Genomic DNA, 21,057 nt, shown 5'->3' with positions numbered 1-21,057 from the left:
TGCAGTGCCTCATGGGATTTGTAAGTCAGTTTCCTCATGTCCCAATTCTGTATGAGAAGGACTTTCCAGCTGAACTACATCTCCTATGATGCACCATGGCCAGAGATTCCCATGATGCAACCACTTCCTCAGCCATGAGGGAAGACCATGTGGGAGTTATAGCCCAGCCAGGAAGCCTGGGCTGTATAGAAGAGAATGGGTACATGAAGTATCTGAACTATAGTTTTCATGAAGCACTACAGCAGCATTTCAGAATCAAAATATTTCAGTGTTTAGCTGAAATATTTTCGGGGTTGATTTTTCACTGAAAAGTAGAACTTTTCCATGGAAAATTCAGTGAAAACTTTTTTTTTTCATTTTCATCAACAAATTTTGTTTGACGGGGAGGGGCAGGGGAAAGAGGCAGAAAGCACATTTTTCAACCAACTGTAGTCAGTTCCCCACAACACCCTATAATCTGGAGATCTGTCTCTCATTACTGTTGTGCTAGGAAGGCAGGAACAAACTGAATTTTTAATATCTTTGTTCCCAGCCAAATTGTCAACCATTTCTGCAGCAAGTTAACCATTATTTTTTGTGGTATACAAGTTAAAAAAATGACTCAAGAATACAAGTGACCCTACTGAAATCAATAAACTCCTTTGACTTCAGTAGAACTAGTATTTCAACTGAAATATTTACTTTCAATTTATGCCATTAAAAAGTGATTTATTAGCTGCTTTTGCAGGCAGTGTAAATTTTTTTGACACAGCCTTACTGAAAATGATGTTACCTTAGAACTGAACCCTAAATCTTATCTACATTTGGAAAATGTGCTTGAAAACAACAATCTTAATCCCAACCAATGGGTTTTTATATTCTTTTATTAAAAAAAAACCCCAAAACCCCAAAACTTGATTTTGGAATCTAAATGTATTATTTTGAAAGATGCTGTTGGCCCTGATTCAGGAAAATACATCAAGCAGGTACTTAAACATGTGCTTGACTTTAAATTCATTAGCAGTTCCACTAAAATCAATGGACTTATTCATGTGCTTAGACACATGCTTAAGAAAGACTCTTCTGAATCATGGTCATTATCAATAATTATATTTATCAAGTGACAGTAAAATCTTTGAAAGTATTTACAATTGCTGTGTCTTAATAGAAAGACTGAACAACATTATGGATTGATGGTAAATTATATACGTATGTAAAAATTATCTAGGTATATGCATTAGTATTTGAGGTTGAGCAATGTTACTAATGTACATATATCTGAGTGTCTCTCTTTATGAGAAATTTTTTTTGTGTTTGGGATAAAATGTACTTTTTAAAAATAGGTATTAAAAAAGTAGTGCGCCAGATCCTCAGCTGATACTGAATGGGCTCATCCACCTTCCCTCTCATGGGCAGCTGAACCCTATGATTTTACTCAGGGTATGTCTACACTACCCGCTGGATCGGTGGGCAGCAATCGATCTAACGGGGATCGATTTATCGCGTCTAGTCTAGACGCGATAAATCAACCCCCAAGTCCTCTCCTGTCAACTCCTGTACTCCAGCAAGGTGAGAGGCACAAGCAGAGTCGATGGGGGAGTGGCAGCAGTCAACTCACCACGGTGAAGACACCATGGTAAGTCATTCTAAGTACATCAACTTCAGCTACGTTATTCACATAGCAGGAAATTCACATAGATGAAGTTGCGTAATTTAGATCGATCCTCCACAGTGTAGACCAGGGCTCAGTCCCTCTACCTTCAACCCCTCCCCCTCACTAGCTCTTAAATGCTACTTTTCCCAATTGTCAGTCAGCCCACACCTAGCCTCCCCTGTTGCCCTTGTTTAGAGGGCAAGGAACCTGACACTTTTACCAGACAGCAGATTTATATGTCTCAGACTTTAGGACACTAGGATTTTTCACAGCCTGCAGCAAGGACTCCTGATCTCTATCCATCACCATGAGAAAAATCAATCTACAAAACAAGACCTGTCTTTGTGCCATCAGACAGCCCACACCCCAACTATCAGTGGTCTAGGACTCAGAAGCATCAGGATAGTCAGAGTTGTTTTGCCATAGTCTTCTCCATAATCTCAACCAAAAAGGAAGATTAGACACTAGTTAACAGTTTGATAGCTTGTCTGTGTCAAGAGATGGAATTTTCAGCAGAGGCTGAAAATATGCTTCTTTTAGAGCTATCACATCCTGGCTTCTCAAAGAAGGTGTTTATAATCTCACTGGCAAAATACAAAGTACAAAATACAAAGTAGAGATGTGTGGGAAATCGCTTTCCAGTCCCATGAACATTTTAGAGATTTTCAAAATTTTCCCATAATGCATCAGGATGAAACTGAGAACTTTTGAAAATTCTGGACCCTCCCCCACAAAAACACCCACAGTGGACCCCCCCGCAAATACACATACCAGGTGCGTGCCCTAACCACTATGCACTGGCTATTCTGAGGTGGCTGGAGGTCTCTCTCTCTCTCTCTCTCTCTCTCTCCCCCCTCTCCATAAATTCCATCCTAGACCCAAGAACCCTCTCCTGACAAATATTTTGTCAAAACCAGTATGCATCTGTAAAAAAGATTCAGTTTTGCTGAATCAGCATATTTGGATGGCAAAACAATGTAGTTAAAAAAATCCCAATCTGTGCTAGTACCAAGCACTCTACCATGTCCCCATTCCTACCAAAAAGGGCCAGGGAGCCACAAATACATACTATGATATGAAATTCCCCCAATATAACCAGAAGGTCCAAAAGCAACAATGGCCAAAATACAAGTAAATGTACAGTATAGTAATCATACTTAGCAGGAAAGAAATTTAAAAAATTATGAATTACTGTGGAAACACAATAAATAATTTTAAAACATCAAAAATGCTGTCAAATGCTCAGATTTGTCTGTACATGAACTTTGGGGGTAGAATTTATCTAAATTATGTTAATCCCTGACAGCTTCCACGAAAGCATAACAAACTACATCACAGTGATTATCAGCAAATAAATTAGTAATGTTAAAATCCAGCAGAAACTCTAAAAGATTATGTCAGTTCCATAAAAAATTTAGATTATCAGATGCATCTTACTTTTTAAAGTCATTCACAAAACTGTCACCTGTTTCCTAGAAATACTCGACTATCAGTAAAAATTGTAAACTACAGTGCATATGGCACAAAGCCATGTGAAACAACCTGTACTGTTTTTGATTTCTAGATAGTGTATTACAATAATTGCAGTCATTTATCGGCAGTAAAATCTGAATATCTGAATAGCAATACTGTATGGTGCAGAGTATAAGTACAGTGTAAAAAAATATATAAAATTTAAAATACTACACAAACTTACCCTTGGAAAACACCCAGTGTCGATGGCATCCTGGCCAGGAACAGTGTAAGTTTGTTGGCCTTGAAGTGGTAAGAATCTGAAAGTATTAATTTATTAACAATTAAAAATAATGCAGTTGGAGACAGCTTGGATGCAGCCAGGATCAATGAAGTCACCCTTTTGGGATAGCGAGGGGTAATTCTGCTCTCAATGGATGAGGCGCTGTTCCACACGTCCCCTCATTCACTTCTGGCACATGGTAATTGCTGTGTCACCCCGTCCTACTTTCTCCCTTTCCCTTGTGTTGTGCTGTATGGCATGGATAAGTGAGGTAAAAAGGGGCTCCATGTCACAATCGGGTCCAGTCTCGGGGGTTTCTTCTGCCCAGTACTGCCACCATTGATCAGCAGGGATGCTGCTGGGCTGAGGGACTGGATCCAATACCATGGTGAGGATGGTAAAGAGGGCATTTCCTGGCTGTCAAAGCCATTGCAGCATCCCCAATTCAGCCCCACCCTTCTAAATTTATACTACTAGTATCCTGGATCTCCTAGAATACCAGGGGCTCAGTTGATTGCAAGTATTGGGGTCTGGAAAGCATTTGTCCCATGTGGCAAAATAATCAAACTGCAGTGTGGGTTTTTTCACCTTTCATTCAACATCCAGGTGGTCCGGTTTTGGAAGGTTTAAAATTAAAATTATTGCAACTTTGGTGGGTCTGAATGTGGTTGGTGGTTTTGTAAGGGTCCAAATGAGGTTTCTAAACCCATTGGATTGCTTGGGTATTGGTCCTGGGCACTCATGTGGCATGGTCACAAGGTGTGCCTCTATGGCCAGTGCATCTCTTCTACCTCCAGCAAGAAGGGGTGAGGGTTGGGAATTAACATACAGTCAGGATCCCTACTAGTGCCAATTGAGATCTGAACTGAAACAATATTGCCAGGCAATTCTGATTGGTTTATCCCAGTTAACTATTACCGGTACTTAAATAAAGTTATGGCCACATTTTGCCATATTATGTTATCTGTGTCTCACCATTTCCATTTCCATATAAAAGTGGTGTTAACTACCATTCCCGCAAGAAGGCCCAATGAACAGCAGAACAGATTGGAAAAAATTCCTAAACAAAATTTTCTGACAAAAAGTGGAGACTGACAATTTTTTATTTGCCTTTTTCCCTCTAACTTCTAAATAATTCTATATATTTTAATCAAATATTCCATGCTGAAATATCTTTGTGGAGGAAAACAAATACCAGCTTTTTGACCAGGCCTGATAATCAGTCCTGTCTTTGTGTATTAGTACATTTTCACAAATTCCTATTCCAATGTCAATCATTTATTGTTTCCATATTTTTAACTGCCAGTCAAATTAATTTAGGAGAATACATGTGGACGCATGCATGCATACACTTACCCATTATATGCCACATAAAGAGAGATAAATATTGAATATATGATGGTGTCATTGTACAAACACCTTATTGACAGTTTAGGATCCCCGTATGAGTGATGAAGATAAGGATGAGTTATACAGCTTATCTCAAATGAGTGCTGATAAAACCTGTATGTTACTGAACTCCATCATGTATTTTATTCCACACTTCAGATAAAGTTTATTTTGGATTTTTTTTAGTATTCTAAAACAGATTTATTGTTACTAACTTCTGTATCCCTTCATTACAAATTTGGATTGCCTTAGTTAACATGCAGAGGCCTCAAAATCACAAAAAAAATTAGAATAAATTTTAATATATATACACATGTGATCTAAAATAAAATGGCTTTTCCATATACCAGAGATTGAGTTTTAAACACAACACCTGACACACTACAAATTTGTGTTCTAAACTTGAGGGATTGCAAGAAATTGGACGTTAAAAATATTTCTACTCCCAGACCTTATTTTTTTGCATTTTTTAAAAATCTGTTTTTATCTCATCCACATTTTTACGTTGCTTCCCCTCTCCCTGCACCTTTCCTTTTCTTTTCAATAATAGCTCACTTCTTTAAAGCTGATCAGAGGTTTGGCTTGTTAGACAGATGTACTAGTGGACAGTATCATGATGTCAAAGGTGCAAAATTAATGCATTTTGTCACATGGCTGTAGAAATAAAAAAGAATTTACTCCACAGATCTTATGACCAGAACAAATGTTAAACTTAGAGTAATGCTCGCAAGATTTGCAGGCCTTAAATTAAACATTTGACTGTTGCCACATTTGGCAGCTTTTACCCCAGCTTTTACTGCTATTGTATTGTGAACAAACCAGCACACAGGAGATGTTAAATAGGAAAGTCCTTTTACAAGTTACTAATGTTTTAAAAAAATTTCAATGGCACTACAAGTTATGTGCAAACATAGAAGTCAAAGTACATTCTGAAATTCCTAATATATTGGTGAATGTGCAATGTTAAAAAAAACAGGTCACAGGGCATATTTCAATATAGCAAGATCATTTAAAAAAAAACCAACATTTTTATCTCTGTATGTTATGATTTATCAGTATGTATCATCATGTATAGAGTTTTTTAAAATATGTTTTTCATGGGTGCCTGGCAGGAATAAAAAGCTATAAACCATGAACTAATAAATATATAATGATAATATTAAAATTGTTTATTGCTAATATTGTTTGATTGTATGTAGTATCTTGCATACTTAAAGCGTTTTCTTTACAGAATAGTGCAATGAACTGGCTGGCATATATTTGTGCCACGGCACTCTGCTGAATAGTATCATAACTGCTCAGCTGAGTTTTCATGTGTAATTCTGTCTTGTGTGTGTGTGCAAATCTGGCCTTGCCCATGCTCCACTTGGAAATGTGTACTTGCAAAATTTAGGCCAGCATTTGTCCTGTCCCTTCAAGGTTAACATCATCTTACAGCATCCTAATAAGAACATTATATGAAGCAGAGTGGTTAGATTGCATTGTCTTGGTTCATTGTGCAAGTACACCATGCTACAGCTCAATCCTTCATTCTAACATACAGAAAACTGGGACTGACTTCCTTGTGCCCCAACAATCCCCACATCTCCTTTAATGGATCCTCTGGCTGCTAGTGCAGGGAGAACAGCCTAATACAGAACAGTCCCAAAACTGTGGAGTGCAAAATGCACTTGTGAATCCCCCGTTTACAATCCCCACTTCAGCTGCACCATGCACCCCTCAGCCACCACTGAGGATCTGGCCCTTTATATGTTAAAAAAAAAGGAAGGAAGGCAGGGGTGAGCCAGATTGGCTAAAATAAGGACTGGCACTAAGCCTTTGCAGCTCTTGTGAACCACACACAACCTAACCCAAACCTTTTATTTGAAACTCTTGGTAACATGGTAGCTTCCTCCATAATCTCTAAGTCAATGGTTCTCAAACTTTTTTTTTCGCGGAACACTTGAAAATTGCGGAGGGTCTCGGCAGACCACTTAATGATCTTTTCAAAGGTTGTTTGTACCTTTAGCTAACTATTGTAAAGTGCTTTGGATAAAACCACTATATAAAAAAAAACTTAGTAATAATTAACTTTTTTTGGTGCTACAAATAAAAGCACATAATTCATATTTTAATATCAGTAGTCTTATCTTTCTAATGCGATGGATGTGCCCTCTCTCCCAAGCCGAGGCAGCCTCTGAGCTGGGGCTGGGAAAAGTCACCTCTTTCTCTGGCCACCGCAGCCCTGCACATCCCAATTCCACCCACCCCCTCTTCTCACCCCTCTGGCCCCTCCCACCTACCCTCTATTCCCCCCAAGGCCCCTCACCTTACATGTGCGTCTTCTCCAGGGTCCAGGCACCTAATTAGTGGAGCCATGCTTGTGCAGCTCCACTAATTAGGTGGGTGGTCCTTCATTGTCTCATGTGCTGCTGCCCAAGCACGCACCTTAGAGGGAACTATCCGTGGACCACCTGAATGGAGCTCACAGACCACTGGTGGTGCGCAGACCACAGTTTGAGAACCTCTGCTCTAGGTGGAGAGACCTGGACCCATTAACACTGTTCTGTGGTGCTTCTCCAGTGGACTCCAGAAGAAACAGCATGCTTGGAAGGCCTCAAATCAGGTGTGATTTGTAGCTTCTCTTTCATCATGTCTGGATGTCTACCAGAGAGGAACAAAATTGAAAAGCAGACACAACAGTTTCAAGATTGCCGCCTCTGTTACTGAGAAAAAGGCTGAGAGTTACTCCCTCTCCTGATGCAACACAAAATTATGTATGTTGTAGGTGACTGAGGAGAGCCTCACAGATGGCAGGGGAGCTGCCAAACCTTCACCCAGGAGAGTTGCTGCCACCAGAAAAAAAAATAGTCAAGAGAACACAACAGAAGGGAGAGAGAGAAAGCAGGTCACAAAAGAGAAGTCCTCAAAAGACAGCATGGGTCCATTTAAGCAGGGAAACTGAAACAGATGCCCAAACCTTTTGAGAATGGAAGGAAGCCATAGGACAGCATGCTACGATAGTGTTCCTTGTATCAGTGCACAGGATGCACAGAATTAGATCCAGTGGGTTATAGTTCTGGGCCCATTTTGAGACTGAGAGAATACCTTTTATCTATATAAACTTTTACGAACTTCACTACCCTAAAATGAAATCTTTGCTTCTTCAAACAGGACTACATTAATATGAACTAGGAACGTTTAGTTAACACCCACAGCATCCACACAGGGGAGTTATAGCTCAGCACTTGGGGGCACACTGCTATTCACACTTCCATAATCAGAACTGTGGGGCAGTGTAGACAAGCCCTACATGCTTAAAATATCGGAAGTACCTGCAAGTCACCTCGTTTTATCGAAATCATGAAATAACTTACTTTATTAATTATGAAGATTTTCTTATAATACAAGTGTGTGGTAAGATGGTTTGGTTCATGTAACATAAGGATCTTAATTAGACTCTTTCCTAAATGATATACAAATTTACTAACGAATATATCTTGTGCAAACCATTCCAGCTTTTTCTTCAATTCCTGTCCGTTGCTGGAGGACTTATTCATGTTTGCAGCATGGGAGCTTACACTCATGTTGTTTAATTGCAAATGAAAAGAAAGAACAGTCAAAAGAAAATAGATTTTTAAAAATCATTTTAAATATCAAACTCACCTACATTTTAAATTAGTAAAAGGAAGTAAATTAATTTCATAAGTGAAGCTGACAATGTATTTTAGTGTTTTACAATTAAAACTGCCAAATTAATTTGCATCTCTGAATTAAGGGCCACCAGAGATATTTTGTTGTAAAAATCTGGAATTGTACTCCAAACTGGTAATTTACTATTCACAAAATAGCTCTTCCAAATAAATACTCTAATTCATGTTAAAGCATTGGCAAGTTTTTCCTGCCTTTCCTCCCTCCTGAAGTGTAAAAGACTGTAGTGATGACTAAGACTATGATTTAGTCATGGGTATTTTTAGTAAAAGTCATGGACAGGACACGGGCAATAAGCAAAAAGTCATAGCCCATGACCTATCTGTGACTTTTACTAAAAATGCCCCTAACTAAAACTTGCGGGGGGGAATCCCACAGACGCTGCTACTAGGAGGTGAGGGGGCATGCTCCGAAAGATGCCAGTGCTCCTGGGGGGGTGAGGCCAGGGCCTCACCACTGCTGGGGTGGGGTGGTTTGGGGCCCTGCTGATGCTGGGGGTGGGGGCGCCCAGGGCCCAGATACCACTGCTGCTGGGGAGGGGGACAGCCTGGGGCGCTGCTGCTGCTCCTGGACCACTGCTCCAGGACAGCGCCTGGGACCAGCTGCCTGGGGCCGCCCGAGGAGCAGCCGGTGCGGCTGGCCCCAGGGCCACCCCAGCTACTCAGGCAGCCCTAGGGTCAGCCGCACTGGCTGCTGCAGAAGTCATGGAGGTCCTGGAAAGTCACGGAATCCATGACTTCCATGACCTCCGTGAAAGACTCACAGCCTTAGTGATGACAACAGAATCCCTGATTGAGTTTGATGGATGTTATAGTCACTTATTGTGGATCCTGAGATGAGACCAAAGACCTATTTCAGACCTGCAGCCCTGTCTGCAAATGTCACAGGTGAAGACAATTGTAGATGAATGTGTGCTGCTTTAAGTGACGTATACCAAAGTCCATGATTTTCATCCTACCACACGCTCACCTCTAAAACACAGGTTGAATGTGTCAAAGGAACACAATCAGGTTAAAACAAAATCATATTTTTAAAAAATGTCTTCACATATGTTACAAATACCATCAGCTATTACAACATAAAGACAAAAGTGCAAGAGGCTGATTTTCAGATGGTGGGTGATCATGCTTTTTGAAAGCCAGGAAGAGCAGGGACCTGAACCTGAGTGTCCCATATCCTAGGGGAGCAGCCTAACCAACAACCTATTGGCTCTCTGCTCCGGGCACTCTCAATCTTGCTCGCTCTCACTCTCTCTCAGGTGTTTTTGTTTGTTTGTTTGTTTTGTTTGTTTGTTTCTTTTTATTCCAATATCGAACAAATACAAATGTTGAAACCTCAAAAAATTTTTGCAAATAGAATTCTTGTTTTCCAGCATCCCTACTAAACACTCTTTTATTATTTATACTGAATATTTGGCATGTCTCTCAACTTGGAAAATGATGAAAAACAAATATCATTTTCATAGTCATTTTCTAGTAACCTTTATTTCCAAGTTGTCATGTACCACAACAATGCTTCTATGTTTATGGTGCAAACTAGTAATGACATGTTGCAAACATGTAGGGGGATTTTTGTTTTAAAAATCCTGATTCTATAGTTTTGTTTTTCTTTTATTAAGTTGTAGCCCAACATCCAGTGTGCTGCTGCAGCAGCAATGGGAACTACAAGTTGTGGACTACAAACTGCAGCATGTTGGGAGAACTTCCTGATTCCTGCCAGGAAATACCCTCTGCCTTCCCAGCAAGAAGTTTCAGCACTATGGAAGCCGGGAGCATGAGGCAAACAAGCAGAGAGGAGGCTGCTGGACTATAATTCTGTAAAAAACCAGAACAGAATAAAACTTTGTTCCTGGTGGTCTGTCTGAGTGGGTCTGGTCTGAGGTGAACACACAACACAGAGAAGCCTGAGGCCCAGTTTCAAAAAGTTGTGTAAAAAGCCACAAGGCAGATTTACCCTGTCATGAGCAACCTCATACAGTATTGGGCCAAAGAACAGGAAGGGGGCTACAAAGTCATGAAAAAGTTGTGGGGAAAGTTATTAAGGAAATTTGAGCTGATCATGTTCCTTTTGCAAGTTTCACTGGGTTTGTTTGAGTTATTTTTGTTTTGTTTTCTTGGAAAGGTAAGAATTTGATGCAGTAGTTGAAACATTGATTCATGTTTGTACAACACTTACATTTATTTAAGTGTTAGGTATTATTATTAAATCCAGAAGGTGGATTTTAGAAGTATATAATAGCTACCATACCCTGCAAATGGATGTTTCCATTGCAAAATGTCTATCATCTCTCCTTGAAATGCAAAAACCTGCCAGAGCCCACCCACCAGGCCTCACAAGGAAACTGAATGTTGGTGCTTCCTACTAATTCCTTCTCTTCCCACCCACATTTACTGGTATTATTAATAGCAAGAAGAAATTACAGGATGTCTCTGTAGCCTGAGTCATGCAGATTACAGGGTCCTCTCTGGGTTTATATCAGTTGGTAGTTCCCTTGTACTTTCCTGCCAGGGAATACTGTAATCCTTTCTTCACCTCTACCCTTCTGCTGATTTCCTCAAGATCAGCTTCATGCTGAGAATCATATCCCAAAATAACATCAAATTGCAGAAGATACATTAAGTTGAGCTCTAAACTAGTAGCACCACAATGAGAAACCATGGTTTTTCCAACACAAATTTTTGTTGGTGGTTCAGACATGAATTCACCAAAGCTAATGCAGACATCACTTCTCTACAGCTTGATCTAGTCACTAGTATTAACTCCAATACTTCCAAACAGCAAATCACGGGAGATACCATTTATCTATCTAACAGAACGACCAGTAATGACATGCCATAAATTAAATAATCATAATTTATATAAATCAAGTAACCACGCACTACCAAATGACACCATCTAGACCAGCCAAAATTAAAAAAAAATAAACCCTTAAGTGATTCAGTCCCTTCAGTTGATGGCTTCTGCTTCCAAGAAAGATCAGATATCCACTCTATCAATATCACTTTCCGTGCTACCAAAACTCAGTACAGTTTTCAAGCACTAATACAAGAACTGGCAACCTACCTTACTTTATACTGTCATGATCCTGAAAAAAATACCCGATCATCTCCCAGAAATAAGGACAGCAGTATCTACAAAATGCAAGATACTTTATATCCTGCCACCATGTTCATGGTACTGAGTTTCTTTATGATAGTTGAGGTTAAGATTTTGCCACAGGTATTTTTAGTAAAAGTCACAGACAAGTTGCGGGCAATAAGCCAAAAGAGCCTGCGACCTGTCCTTGACTTTTACTAAAAATATCCGGGGTGGGGGGAGCAGTGGGCTGTCTCTGGACGCTGCTCCAGCCCCATTGCTCCTCCTGTAGTGTTGACCCAGCCTGGCTGCTGCTCCAGACCCGGGGGCTGCTCCAGACCCCATGCTGCTCCTACAGCGGGGGCTGACCGCCAGTCTCAGGGGGCTGCTCTTGCTCAGCCCAGCAGCCACTACTCCAGTGGTCTGGGGGCTGACCCAGCAGGGAGTGACCCAGAGGCCTCTGATCCTGTGATGAGAGATGACTGCCAGCTGCTACTCCTGCACCACCGCTCCTCCTGGGTGGGGGCTGACAGCTGCTCTAGCCCCGCCATTGCAGCAGGCTGAAGCTGAAGATGTCATAAAGGTTCATTGAAGTTACAGAATTTGTGAGAACCATGACAGAATTGGATCCTTAATAACAGTAAGCATGCACATACATACAGACAGGTTTTGAAGCACACAAGAATCCAGCACCTGGAGTAACTCCCAATATAAAACATGAGCAGACAGACAGTGTGACATATACACAGCCCACAAATCCCATGTAAAGCAGAGACGGCAAGTTTAGGCTTACTCATCTTGGCTCTGTCCCTTTAAAACATCTCTCTCAATTTGTGGAAGCCAGTGTTTTGTTGTCTATTCAAGAATCAACTATTTTCCCTCATCACCTTGAGGTACATCATATCACCGCTCATTTCTCGCAAACCATCCGTTGGCCTCAATTAGGCAGCATAGCACTGACCTCCTTTTCCTGACCCTCTTGATATATTGTAAACTCACTCTGGGTTCTCTCTAGATATCTCACTCTAGGCTACATGACGGCCTGGAAGGAATCTCTCCATTACAAACAAGAAAAAAAAAGACTAAAATGCTTTCAATCCATTTAAAGAAAAATAAGACAGAAAATGGGCACACTTTTTCTTTAATGAAAGGGTATTTTATATTTTTAATGAGCTTTAAAAATTGTGGTTTGCAATTGGCCAAAGCAGGCATGTGACACTGTGGCTAATTAACTGACAGATTCCCCTCTCTATCTCCTTTCCCTGATTCATTGCCCTCCACACTGTCCAGAATTCCTGTATAAGATGGTGACCTCATCAGAGCAATAGATTCAAATATGTATTTCCTTCCCCAAGACTAAATACACACCTAAAGTATATATTGATCAGCACCACCATAAAGATTGCTATGTCTTATTGAGATTACAAAATAGCTGTCTGAAAAGGTATACAGTAATTTGCAATATTTTATATTGTTTTAGAATTATTATTTCATATAGACTAGCATACAGAGTTTTTTAACATTAGGATTTAATTAAATGTATTAAAATATTTGTACTTTGGGATTCTTGGGGTGGGGGCGTTGATGGACTGTGAGAGGAAGTGGGGGGCGTGGAAGGGAGGTCGGCTGGCTGGCCGGAAGAAGAGGGCAATGCTTTCTGGCTTGGGGGAGAAGAGGAGATGTAAAACTGCTGTCAGACCCAGCTGCTGCCATATTTTTGGCTGATATAAAAGAGGGCATTGGGAGACATCTGGGAACCCGGCTGGGTGTGGGGAGGAGGCAGCCAAGCTAAAGGCTGGCGCCTCCTTGTGGCAGATGTTCAGTGTAGGTACTCCATAAATTAAGGCACAAAAGAACAGATAAATGGCTTGGAAAAGGAGTCAAGGAGAGGTTCTTGGAAATTAAGCAAGCTGAGGGCAGTTGCGGACTCCTCTGATTGGTACAGCAGGGAGCCAATCCCCCATCATTATAATCCACCTTAACCCCTCCTACGAGTGGAGGTTGTCAGTAAGGTCCTGGCAAGGGAATTGCTGGAGGGACCTGGATGAAAAGGGGGGGGGGAGAGCGGTGGAGGCCCCCCTTCAGAATTGGCTGGAATTGGAGGGTCCCGGCAGTGAATCTGCTAGAAGGACATAAACGGAAGGGGGGGGAGGCTGAAAAAAGCACACACATAGACCACCCCCAACACAATGTTCCCTCTAATTTTTGACAGGGGTGTGTGCAAAAAATTTCTTCTTGTCCCTGCCAGCAGGTAGGGGATCTTGGGGGACAATTACTGCACTGGTGGGGTGCAAAATAAACTTTATTAAGCAAATGCAAAAACAGAGAAAATTCAATAGTGGGGGGTATGGGGTTTGTTAAGGTAGACAATTGGGGAGGGGTTTCTTTTAGTAAATAGTATAGGGGGTTTCAATAGTGGGGTACAATACAGTGGGGTACAATACAGTTGGTAACCAATTAACACTGAAGTATAAAAGTAACAGGTAGCTAACAATTTCTATGTAAAAAGGTGTGTCACAGCAGCATATAACCAACTAACAGTTATGGAAAAATATGTTAAATAACAAACAATTTTAGGTAAAAATGTGTCACAGTGGTGTAAATGTACAATGTGAGGTGTATCAGAGAGGAAAAAGTAACCAATGGAGTTTTATGCTAGATTGGGATAGGGGAAGAGAAGCACATGGTGGAGCAGAGAGCAAAGACAGAGGTGCTGCAGAGGGAGATTTAAACTCAGGGAGACACAAAGAACAAGCAGACTGTAAGCGGCTGGGACAGCCTGGGGGGGGGGCTAACAGTGGGAAGACAGACTTAATTACAATTATACAGAACACAGCAAAATCTTATCTATGATCTAACTTAACCAAGACTACACAAATCAGCAAGTAACAAAACACAATGCAACAATTCTCTAAGCCTAACTTACAGAGTATAATGCTAAACCTAACTTAACCACAGCTATGCAAAACAAAACACAATGCAACAATTCTCTAAGCCTAACTTACAGAGTATAATGCTAAACCTAACTTAATGGGTGCACCTTATGCTGTGGGACAACTGCAAGTGGGCTGCCCAGGATAGAATCCAGGGAGGCACAGCTTAGCAGCAGCACAGGCTTATTTTAGCAGCACAGACCACGAAGTTAACTTAGGTCTGTCTGTTGGGGAAACAGAGCCAGCAGCTAGGACGGGGGGGGGGGGGGGTTCCAAGAGGGAGTTCTTACCAATCCCCAGGACAGCAGCAAAGGCAGAAGCAGGCACAGCAGCAGCATCAAAGGACGCAGAGAGGACTCAATTCGTTCACAATCAGGAGATCTCCAGGCAAAATTCGTTGTTCGTGGGAGGGGAGTTTAAAAACGGGGGTACGCTCAAAATTAAAATGAGAGCGGAGAAAGGACCCCCCAGAACTCCTGGCTGTTCAGACCAGGCAGCAATGCAGGAATCCTTTTCTAAGGTCTGATCAGAAAATGTCTGGTTATATAGGCAAACTTAGGCAGTTTCCCACCAGTAACTTTGATTGGTTCCCCTTCTTACAGGGGAGGAGAGAAGACTTCAGGTGAGCACAGACATGTCTGGGCAAGCTCTAAGTCACAGGCATGACTCACATGCTCAGCTATGTGGCCATATAAGGTCTTGCACATCTGGGCAGAGCACCTCTACACCGAGCCCAGGTCTAAACAAAGGAGCCAAAAGCCCCCCTCCCTAGGCAGAGCAATGGCTCCAGTTAGTCTGCACAAGTCATTTCCATGAACAGCAGGGCCAGGTTGTGACTTTTGTTAGCCCAAGGCCCGGGAGGGGCGGACACAGAACAACCAGAAAGGAGAGGGAAAAAAATGCAGCAAGGGGACAGCTGTAACAGACACTTCTGTGCAAATTGTTGTGCTTCTGTGCAAATTTTTGTGCACGCAGTGTTTCGCCGTGTGCGTGGGTTTAGGATCTGTGTGCGCACACACACCTTAGGGGGAACAGTGACCCTTGGTAAACTGTGTAGGGTTTCACTTGCACTGCATATTTTATCTACCGGGTTAGTCCCAGACATCTAATAATAAAGTTGTGGCCTGATTAAACCCATATCTAATGTCTCCTGTAATTCTTTCGGCATAGCCAGACAACATCCACACTGCTATTTTTAGCGCCCTACTTCAAGCCCCACTTTCATAAGCCTATGTACCCGTGCTGGGAGACTTGGTCCCAGCTGCAGTGTAGGCATATCTTCAGGGCTTCCAAGCTCCCTGCTTCAGAGCCAAGAACATAAATCCTGAAAGGCCCGGTTACAGCCTATCTCCCAGGGCCCCAGCTCTCTGACAGATTGTGAAAGCCGAGGCTCTCCAACCTTGGAGTAGTCTACAAGGGCCCTAGCCCCAGGGCAGAACAGTCAAGGAGCCGCCTAGAAAGGTCCACCTGACTTTGGGTGGTGCTGCAGCTGCGCTGCTGGTGCCCAGCGAGCTGCTGGGTGCGCTGCTGGGTGTGCTCTTCCAGCACGGCCAGGGCTTCCACATGCCTGCCCAGCTGCCTTTGCTGCTGCCAGTACCACCCCGTGCACAACTACAAGCCCTGTGGCGCCCTGGGCAATTTCCCCCTTTGCCCCCCTCCCCCCATCAGCGGGCCTGAACCTACATGATGGGGCTGCCCCACAGCCATGAACCCTAGAAAAACAGCTCCCCAGCTGCCTGTCAAGGGAGCTGGCATGGAACCAGGCTGGCAGGTTGGAAACCTGCCTGTGTTTCAGTGGAAGTTTGCAGAAATGTCTTGTTTTTAGCAAAATATTGCAGTTTTGATGAATCACCATTTTCTGACAAAAACCTGTTTTGTAGGGAAATTCCCGAACATTTCTACTCCTGTTAATTTTTTAGAAAGATCACTACGAGATAAACTAAGTCTCAGTGTTTCACAACACACCATTATGTCCTTCCTCAAGAAGACTTATCTGCAAATAGCAATGCAGAGGCATGATCTTGGTAAAGAAAGGAACATAGTCTAGTACAGTGATTCTCAACCTTTTGCTGCCCAGGGCAAATAGACAGTTTCTTGCTATGACCTATCCAGATCTCATGATTTTTTGCTGACAAGGTTTGTCCACCACAAATAAGATTATTTTTCAAGGCAAGAGTAACAAGTCCAACATATGGGTCAAATTAATACTGTAATTTGATGTAATGCAGTTCTTAAACATATAAACAAAAACTTGTAGAAATAGATTTTTCTAGAATTAGGCAATCATGAGAAAAATTTGTGAATTCAAGATTTATTCATATGAAATAGAATTCCATATGGAATTGTTTTATAATGGGTAAAGATGAATAAAGAATATGTTGAACTTTGAACATCTAATGAGAACTTAATCTCTTCTTCAATTTCCTCATCATATTAATTGCTTTTCTAGCATTTTCTTACTACAGCACCGATTTGTAATTATAGGAAATATGATTGCTTTTTGGATAAAATACAGTCTGTATTATATAGATGTCCATACTCTCTTGATATTCAAAAAGAACTAATTCCTGCAACACCAGAATAAAATGTCTTTGTTTATGAAATTGGCATCAGCAAACATATAAACCCCCCAATGAATCCAAAATTATATCCATTCTAAATGATTTTTTGAGAATAAGTGATGTTATTATAGAGAGACAGAGCATAAGCATGTGAACTTCTTATTGGTTATCTGCTATAAAAATAGAAAATTATCATATCTTCTATTAAAGGAATATGTATATATGACATGCACTTACCTTTGCTTGTGAATTCTATTTCTTCCTTCTCTTTCCATGGTAATTTTCAAATTCTGATGTAGACATTTTTGAAGCAATGCTCCACCTTGATCTCTTTGTTTCTTCTCATCAGATTATTAATGACAGGAAAATAGTTAAAATAATGAACCAAAAACAAAGAAACAAACAAATACAGATCTTCAATTAACCAGAAACAATCTATTAAAAATGTATCGTAACAAATTTGCCTTTAGTCTTCCAATATGGAATAAAATTTCAAACCTTTGCAGTCAGTGAAGCATGAAATAGCTTGTCAAAAATCTAGTCTAAAATATGAATCATACAGAAAATATAACCACACTGTGCTTGAAAATGCTGAAAATAAATCTCTTTATAAGAACCAAAATTGCTTTGGATCACAACTCTGATAAAGTTACTTACCCCCTTGTAGAAGTTTCTATAATGGCAAGTATCCTTCTCTTATGTGACTGTTTGAAAAGAAGAAACTTATTTTGTAAGATTTCTCTGAAAATAGTGCACATTTCCATGATAAGCCAACCACATAACAGGTAACACGTAACTGCTTTTATTATAAATTAATTAACAGCAAAATGTCAAATCTTTCTTCTTATTTAAGCTACCTTCTTAGGAGACTCAGAGTAACATCCATGGGCAGCAAAAAGTATATCGCCTGCTAAATTCTTACAAGTAGGCAAAAGTTACTGCCAAAAGGATCAAAATTCCTTTCCTACCCATAACTTACAACTGAAATGTAAACTCCATATATTCTATTGTACTTAGGGTACAACTTTATATGTAATTAGGGGGATGAGAAGTTAAATCATAATTTCTACTTGTAATAGTATCTGAAAACATCCCTTTCCCCACAAGCTATGTGAATTTAGGCCTGTTTAAATTCAGTTATTCCACATTCAAGAGGATGCAAATGAAAAGGGGGCTATTCTTCATGGGCAAGAATTCTCTTATCAGTGTTGCTGGATTGGGTTAGGAACTGATATCACTGTAGAGATGACTAATGGGGTTATTAAATAAGCAGTGCAGTGAAACATGGTGTACCACCATTAGTTGGCACAGCTAAGTTTGCTTTTGCTGCTTTTGTCTCATGATTGGCCCACTCCTTCCTTACTGGCTTCCTCTTGCTATCAACAGGTACCAGTATCAAAACAAAATACTGGAACAGATGTGTGAAGAATAAGAAGCAGAAGGGTAACAGATACATCTATCTAAAATGATGTAATCATTATTATAGGACCAAAACAAAACAAAAACAAACTTAAAAAGCCTAAGCTTTGGACAAAAAAGGTTCTCTCTTGTCTTCATAATCTGTAGAAGAAGTGCATATAAGTTCATCTGTTTAGAAGAACGTACTGAAAAAATATAATTTTATAAGTAGTGGTTGTTTTTAAAAAGTTACTAAAATCAGAAAATGGGTGAATATATTTGTAAAGATTTTTAATGAATCACAATTTAGTGAACTAACCAGAACTTCCATCCATATGGAAAAATAACATTAAGAATCTGACCATACCTGACAGACTCCAGCACATTTCCTTACTTTCCTAAACTTTCCTCACTTCTGAATCCTTTGCCTCAATTTTCCTTCAAGTAAAATGGGGTAGTGATGTGCTAGTAATATTTTAACAAAATGCTACCACAAAAATATACCCCCTTAGTCTGTAATAATCCACACTATGCCTGCCATACCTGCAAACAAAGCTGTTTTCACATAAACAAAACAAACCAATGAAGGTGGAAACACCAAATATAAACAAACAAACAAGTTAAGTGAACTTGAAGGACACATTTACTCTTTCTGGAACAATATACTGAGTATATTAACAGTTGAGTGCAGAATTCTATACTTGTGTTAAGTGAAGGAGAGGTTTGCTCTCCAAAAGTATTTTTTTTCTGGCCAAGAGATAAGGGATGATTTAGTAGTATCCACGGAGGGATAATGTATCTTAGTGCTAAAGAAATTGTCCCAACTTTCCTTTCACTTTAGTGGAAGCATTTAACATGGAGTTTCTATGTACCCTCTATAGCACATTAGCAGAACAATACATACGGGGTGTGGTAAGAATGAAGTAGCAAATGTCTGTAAAACGCTTTGATGATGAAAAACACTTTCTAAGTGGGATTACTTATTATCAGCAGTAAATTTTAAAAGTACCATATTATCTTGCCATTTGAATTCAAGATTTAATAAATATACTAGACGAGTAACTCTTTTGCTGTTGAGTTGTAGTTGTTCCAAAAGGAATCACTAGACTCATTAAAAAATGTTATAGATTAACAAAAACATTTAATTAAATTTTAAAGTTTGGAACCATGTTGCGATATATGAATTTGTCATACTGCATTTGGCCTCTGTAATATGATTCCGAAGACTATCTCAGTGAAAATGCACATGCTACTCCAGGAAGTTAGAGCTGAAGAATTTATCTCTGGCCCCAGCTCGACTGAGGTTAATTTTATTACAATTTTAAAAGTAAGCCCTTTGGGGCAGGGATTGTGTCTTCCTGTGTTTATACAACACCTACCACGAGAGGTCCCAGTATTGACTGGGGCCCTTTGGCACTACAACACCACAAATAACACATAATAATAATAAATAAATAATAATAATAATGGAGGAAATATTTTGGTCCTCCTGAGCAAGAATTATCTCTGTTTTTTGTAACATAATGCTTTTCCCCATCATTAATATTCACATGGTTTAGGCCAGAAGGGAGCATCCATTACAGTCATCTAGTCTGACCTTATTCATAACACAGGCCAATTACATAATTAAACATGGAGCGTTTGATATGTAGCTTGGAGGATATGACATGAGCTCAGGAACAAGGAGGCAGTTTTTGAGTTTTTTCCCAAGCTTTCAAGATGAAGCTAATGAGCAGACATAAGAGACTGTTTGAAAGAGCAACGATGGGCAGAAACACTCTTAAAATTAGTAGATGGAGCATTCCAAGAGAATCAAAGGTTCAGAGTTTAAGAACACCACAGTGTGCACTTTCTGCAAAAGATTTGTGTGCTAGATCTGTGGTTCCAAATGACTATGGCAGCTTATTTGGGGGTTCTGGGTGTGGTGCTGGGGCTCATGCATAGCAGAAGGACTATTGTTGGGGCAGGGGGTACTGAGTGCTGGTTGGGGGATGAGTGGCTGGTGTAGATTGGTGGTGCTGGTTGAGGGGGCTGGGTTTGGAGCTAATGGGGGTTAATACTACTTGCCTGGGAGTATTGGCTGCTGGGTGTGGGGACAGTGATGCAGGGGCTTGTTGGCACTTCTTGCAACCCTGAGAACTTTTCTGCAGCAGTGATACTTCAAGAGGCTGTAAACTGCTGGTGCAGAGAGGAAGAGGGATGAAATTAAGACTGCAGTGAGAATAATTAAGGATGGAGCAGAGTGAGGGAGGCGAGAACCAGTAAATTGCTTCTTTCCCCTGCTTCTCACATATCCACTGAGTGAGTCTTACTGACCTCAGGACTTTACTTATTGCCCCCTTTACTAGTGAGGAATGGTCCCCTTGCCAATCTTCTGTGGGGCAATCCCACCAGTTGAGAAGTCCTCAACACAGTGACCTGTGTTTCTAGAGCTGCAGGTCAAGGGTTCAACTTCCCAGTTTCCACCATGTGTGAATTAGGTACTAACTGGATCTGCTATAGACATGCATTTTTCTTCCAACTTACCCTCTATGTCTCAACTTCACTATCTGTAAAATGCAGGTAAGACATGGTCTGAGGTGGATAAATCTTTCAGCTCTGGCAAAATGAAACATACTAAATAGGTGATAAATATTATAGCTG

General features: G+C 40.6%; 1 long non-coding RNA gene across 1 annotated transcript in view; it reads right to left on the bottom strand.

Moving 5' to 3' along the window:
* LOC123368527 overlaps positions 1-3,400 on the bottom strand; it is a 66,341-nt gene extending 62,941 nt beyond the window's left edge. The window contains exon 1 of the long non-coding RNA XR_006578810.1: positions 3,330-3,400. This is a non-coding gene — a long non-coding RNA (uncharacterized LOC123368527). The remainder of the gene's footprint in view (positions 1-3,329) is intronic.
* Positions 3,401-21,057: the final 17,657 nt, after the last annotated feature.

This window comes from Mauremys mutica, chromosome 1 (genome assembly GCF_020497125.1).
Source record: "Mauremys mutica isolate MM-2020 ecotype Southern chromosome 1, ASM2049712v1, whole genome shotgun sequence".
Taxonomy (NCBI): domain Eukaryota; kingdom Metazoa; phylum Chordata; order Testudines; family Geoemydidae; genus Mauremys; species Mauremys mutica.
The sequence above is the reverse complement of the archived record's forward strand: the minus strand, read 5'-3'. Positions and strand labels throughout refer to the sequence as shown.